This window comes from Octopus bimaculoides, chromosome 6, assembly GCF_001194135.2.
Source record: "Octopus bimaculoides isolate UCB-OBI-ISO-001 chromosome 6, ASM119413v2, whole genome shotgun sequence".
Taxonomy (NCBI): domain Eukaryota; kingdom Metazoa; phylum Mollusca; class Cephalopoda; order Octopoda; family Octopodidae; genus Octopus; species Octopus bimaculoides.
Window position 1 is genome coordinate 70807975 of NC_068986.1, and position 6264 is coordinate 70814238.

Sequence of the window (6264 nt, forward strand, 5' to 3'; positions counted from 1 at the left end):
TGTATATATATATGTATATATGTATTTATGTATATATATATGTATATATGTATTTATGTATATATATATGTATATATGTATTTATGTATATATATATGTATATATGTATTTATGTATATATATATGTATATATGTATTTATGTATATATATATGTATATGTATATATATATATATTTATGCATGTATATGTATATATATATATTTCTGTATGTATATGTGCAGAAATGGCATATTTCAAATGAACAAGGTAATGTGATCCAATGTTATAAAGAATTCCACGAATCAGTTACTCCAAAGTTAGTCGGAGTATCTAATTATATATATATATAGAGAGAGAGGGAGAGTGAGAGACAGGTTGTATGGAGAAATTTGCTTTTCAATCACATGGTTGAGTCCCACTGCATGATACCGTGGGAAAGTGTTTTCTACAATAGCCTCATGCTAACCAAAGCCTTATGTGTTGATTTGGTTGATGGAATTTGAAAGAAGGAGCCTTTCAGACATACAGACACACACACATCTTTATATATATGTGTGTCTATATATGTATGTATGTGCATACATATTTGAATCTGTGTGGAAATTGTAAATGAGCATTATGATCTTACATGTGGTGTAATATGTTTGTAATCTTTTGTGTAAACATGTTCAGCCATGAGGAAATATTACCTTGCTTGAAAGTATCATGCTTTCACATGTTAGGAAGGGCATTTGGCTATAGAAAATCTGCCTCAATGAATTATAGTTGGCTTATTCAAGAATAGAAAATTGGACAGTAAAATGATGATGATGATGATGATTATGATATATATGATTCAGTAAGAAAGTCCTTTTCATAACCGTTCAATAACTTACTCATGATCATCACATAGCTTAATGATGTGAGGTGAGAGAAACAGGAAACATTGCAAGATATTCTCCATGATTCTTTCACACAGAATTGCAGGAAGCTAAATGAAAATCCAGAAATTAAAAAAACCTTTGCAATGATCTTGAGTAAGTTAATGAATAAATAATGAAAAGAATTCATCATAATTGTAATGTTCACATTGTATTGTATGAAAACATATCTCTGTATTTGTTGGTGAAGACAATTTAGTACAGAGTTGAAAAGAAAATATAATTTTAAGGTATACAAAAAAAAAAAAAAAAAATTCAGAAATACATTTTCCATTGCTGTTTAGTCCCAGGTCAACCCTGATCAAGCATTTGAATTATCAATGCTGTCATTCCAACTGTGACAATCAAGTTTATTTTGTTTCCAAATTATATTAAGCAGAATTTTGGAATAGTAATTATTTTCCTTCTTTATTTTACTACCCTCGTGTTTCGTACAACAAAAATTATGATTCTGAAAATATGTTTTTTTTTTTTTTCACCAAAATTTCAATATTATATATTTGTGTTTCTTACTTCTGTGTCTTTTTCTTTTTCATGAGGTATAGGATTCAAAACCTTCACCACACATGATCATGAGATTGTGGTTTCAATTCCTGGACCAGGTGGTGCATTGTGTTCTCAAGCAAAACACTTCATCTCATCTCACATTGTTCTGCAATCACTTCAACACTTGACGAGTGGTACACCATGCATCTTTTCAGGGCAACATCAATTTGATGTAGGGAGTGAATTAATGTACAGCACAAACATTTAATCACTATAAACAAATCCTTTGTGCAGGTTGTTGAGTAAGAAATTTCAGAACTATCTTTCTCGGACTACGAGAGACTACCATTCCATCATTAGAAACATTACTGCACTGGTCATAAAGCTAGGAAGTCCACAATTTTTACTGTCATTATATTTCATAATTAATTGTTTATAAGTTGTTTAACTGCTTTCTTTTTTCCTCTTTATGTGTTTTTAAAATGAAAAATCTTTTTCACAACATTCTAAACAATATTTCATTTTCTCAAAAAAAACCATATATATATATATATATATATATATAAAACAATTAATAAATGAGTATATGCATATATACGTACAGGTATGTGTGTGTGTATATATATATATATATATATATATATATATATATATATATTAATATATACACACATATATTATTCTTATAGAAAAATGTAGTTGACAGTGACTTTGAAGTTTCAGCCAACTAAGCCACTGTCTGATGATGGCTTAGCTAGCTGAAACTTCGAAGTCACTCAACAACATTTTTGTATAAGAATAAATTTGTACCCTACAAAATTATAGAGTAACCCATCAGATTAATGTAAAATTGCTTTTATTATAACTGAACATAAAAATAAGCATTAATACATATATGTGTTTGTGTGTGCATGTATATATATAGTGTGTATGTATATATATAATGTGTATGTACTTGGTGTATAATGTATATGCTAGCAAGCTCACTTGTGATGCTGCCCTGGGAAAACATTTGTAGAATTGATTTGCTTCTTGCAAGATGTTTCACAAACATGCCTAATGATAACTAACAACGAACTTTATTAATACTCTCAAATATATAATATGAAACTTTGTTTAACTTCAGTCCTTTGTTACTTCAAAAACGTACAAATTTAAATCATAAGATATATGATCATGCAACTAAACCCCACTCACAAAATTTGAAACTATTATTATTACTATTATCTTAATACAATTTACTGTGATGTCTATTTTTGGGTCAGTAATGGTGGCATAAATAATAATGTACTGAGCAAATAATTTTGTTGATTAATGACAAAGTTCAAATCCTGCCAGTCATCTTAGACAATGCATTTCATCCCACCATTGGCCTCCTGGAAATATTTTCTATATTCAATTCAATGGACTACAGCTGCACCAATACATCATCTGTGTATGTGTGTGTGCATGCGTGTAGATACAAATTATATTAAGTAATAGAAATTTATTCTGTGTCAAGGGGTCACTAAATGACTAGGGTACACTAAAACCAAGACATGTAGTGGAAAGCGATGATAACAAAAACAGGATTTTTTAATTTCACTCAGATCTACATATATATAGTTTAACCCATGTCAGCATGGAAAACAGACCTTAAATAATGATGATTATGGTGATGATAGTATATATGTGTGTGTATATATATATATATATATATATATATATATATATATATATATATATATACATATATACTTTATTTAAAAGCAGCAGAAATATAACAAAAGACTGTTACTCTGAGTTTCACGTTCCCGTTCATCGGACAGTTTTGTTATATACTCCGGTGTATATATATATATATATATATATATATATATATATATAAAATTAAAATTACATTTATGGTAAATTGTATAATCAATATTATGATCAGTGTACATTATCATTAAAATGCATAATTTGTAGATAGTTCTTCTTATACACAAGAATAATTAGCTCAATAAAATGTATGATCAATGTATATTTTATCTCTTTCTGTTTATCAATGTTTTTGAAATTCTGGTTTATATGTTAAAATAGTTATTAATGGCCTATGAATTTGTTAGCATAACCATTATGAAAGTGCTAACAAAATGCATCATGTTAGCGAACATTGAAAGTTACTATAAATTTTATAATTGATACTAAGACCTATAAATTTGTTAGCATAAACGTTATGAAAGTGCTAACCAGATGCATCATATTTCAAACATGGAGAATTGCAATAAATTTTATAATTGATACTAAGACCAGTGTGTGTCATTGATAAAATTGTATACTCAATTTGGGTGCAGAACTTAAGTACATGAACATTGCAAACAGGTTTACCTCTTGGTGCATTCTTTTAGACTGCAAGCGAGAAACATTTTGAATCAAAAGTAAGTCAGAAATTAATGAAGTCAAAGATGGAGACTCACAATAAATTAAGATTCATTTTGTTATTTTATAATAGAATTAGAAGGGCAATAAAAACCACATCTTTATGAGAATTTACTAATATTGGAATTTTCAAGATTTTTGTCTGTTTATTCTGAACTTAAAAAAAGCTTTAGGTAGTGAAAGTTACACAGGTTCTATATTTAAGGGATGAAGAATTATGTACATTATTTACATTATTTACAATTTAAGGATATTTGTCCACATCTTGTTTGTTGTTAACACAATGTTTTGGCTGATATACTCTCCAGTCTTCATCAGGTGTCTTGGGGAAATTTTGAACCTGGGTTCTCATTCCTAAGGTATTTTCCAATGTTGTTGTTGTTGTTGTTGTTGTTATTATTATTAATATTACTATTATTATTATTATTATTATTATTATTATTATTATTCGGGTCACTGCCCGTGGGCATATGGTATAGTGGTTAAGAGTTTGGGCTACTAACTCTAAAATTCCAAGTTCGATTCCAGGCAGTGACCTGAATAATAATAATAATAATAATAATAATAATAATAATAATAACATTGAAAAATACCTTAGGGATGAGAACCTATATTTGAAATTTCCCCAAGACACCTGATGAAGCCTGGAGGGTATATCAGCCGAAACGTTGTGTTAATAACAAACAAGATGTGGACAAATATCTGTCAAATGTAAATAATGTATGATTTCTTAATTGCCTTCTTCCATTATGTAAGGATAGAATTAGAATTATACAAGGATAACAATCTATTAACTCACAATAGAAATAGCTACCAATGAAACAAATGTAGAAAAGATTTAATACATTTAGAAGTTTTTACCTTAGAATTATTGCGAGTACAAGCATATTCAACTTTTTAGATAGCACTCTGAATTTAGCTTTTGGCACTTAAAGCCCTTATAGAAGACCTAATGAGTATACAAATTTTATTCACAAAAACCACCTGCCTAATATTCTGTAAAACTTACTCATAAACATCAAGATAAAGGTTTCTAAAATATCATCTAATGAAGAGACCTTAACTGTTGCTGTATTTTATAATGAGGCATTGAGTAGAAGTGGCTTCAATGACATAATCGAATATATTCTTCCACTATGACCTTCTAATGCTAGAAATACCAGGAACCAGAAAGATATATAGCATAACCACCTTCACTGACAATTTGAATGTCAGATCTAATTTCCATAATTTAGTCAATAAATTCTTTCCTAGTAGCCATAAGTTCCACATAATTTCTAACAGATATAACCTCAAATTGAGAGAAATTAGTTCCCTCGCTCACATGATTCCTCATCTCAGTGCAACTGTCTTAATAAGAATACATGCCCTCTGTATAGTAAATGCCTTCAGAAAAGTTTGTTACTGTGTTAGGATTTCTGCCAATAATAATGCTTTGTTGACTCTACCTAAAACTCATTTAAATCCAAATATACTCAGTAGACACACACACATTTAGACATGAAAAAAAATCAGCAACAACACTTGAAATATATCTGGAGTGTAAAAGATAAAAGCACTCCAGCTTCTTAGATGCTCCATTATCAAATCTTTTGCTTATATCAATGGATGCAAGTGCCCCACTGCTTATTAAAAAAATCAATATCTTTGTTTCGTTTTTGTATCTGGTTTGCAAGATTCTTTATGTGAATTCATGTGTTGAAAATGAGAAGGTTGCAAGAAGCAACGAAAGAGCTTTGAAAGACAAAAACAAAACAATCGGATATTTAATGAGTGTGTTAATTATATTGGCATAATGACTCTCCCTAGACACAACAAAATCAATATCCTTGCAAAACCTTTTAATGTGGTTCCTTTATGTCCTCTCAAAAGGTAGCTTATTCTATATTTTTTAAGCCAGTCACTGGATGACATTGTACATATATTTACTAACTCTGGAGTCTGTCACAAATCTGTCTTTTAATCCTTTTCTTATATACATTTTCATTTCATTTCCTATGATTCTTTACCCTTACACATTCCTCTACTCAACACACATGCTCTTAACAGGCTTCCCCTTTATAAACTATTCACATTTACATTATACAATCTTCATATACACTATTTGTTTGTTTACTAAATGGATTATATGCCACCATTAAGATTTATGTTTTTTATAAGTACCCTATGTTTATATATCATCATCATCATCATCATCATCGTTTAACGTCCGCTTTCCATGCTAGCATGGGTTGGACGATTTGACTGAGGACTGGTGAAACCGGATGGCAACACCAGGCTCCAGTCTGATTTGGCAGAGTTTCTACAGCTGGATGCCCTTCCTAACGCCAACCACTCAGAGAGTGTAGTGGGTGCTTTTACGTGTCACCCGCACGAAAACGGCCACGCTCGAAATGGTGTCTTTTATGTGCCACCCGCACAAGCCAGTCCAGGGGCACTGGCAACGATCTCACTCGAAAATCCTACAGGAGCCAGTC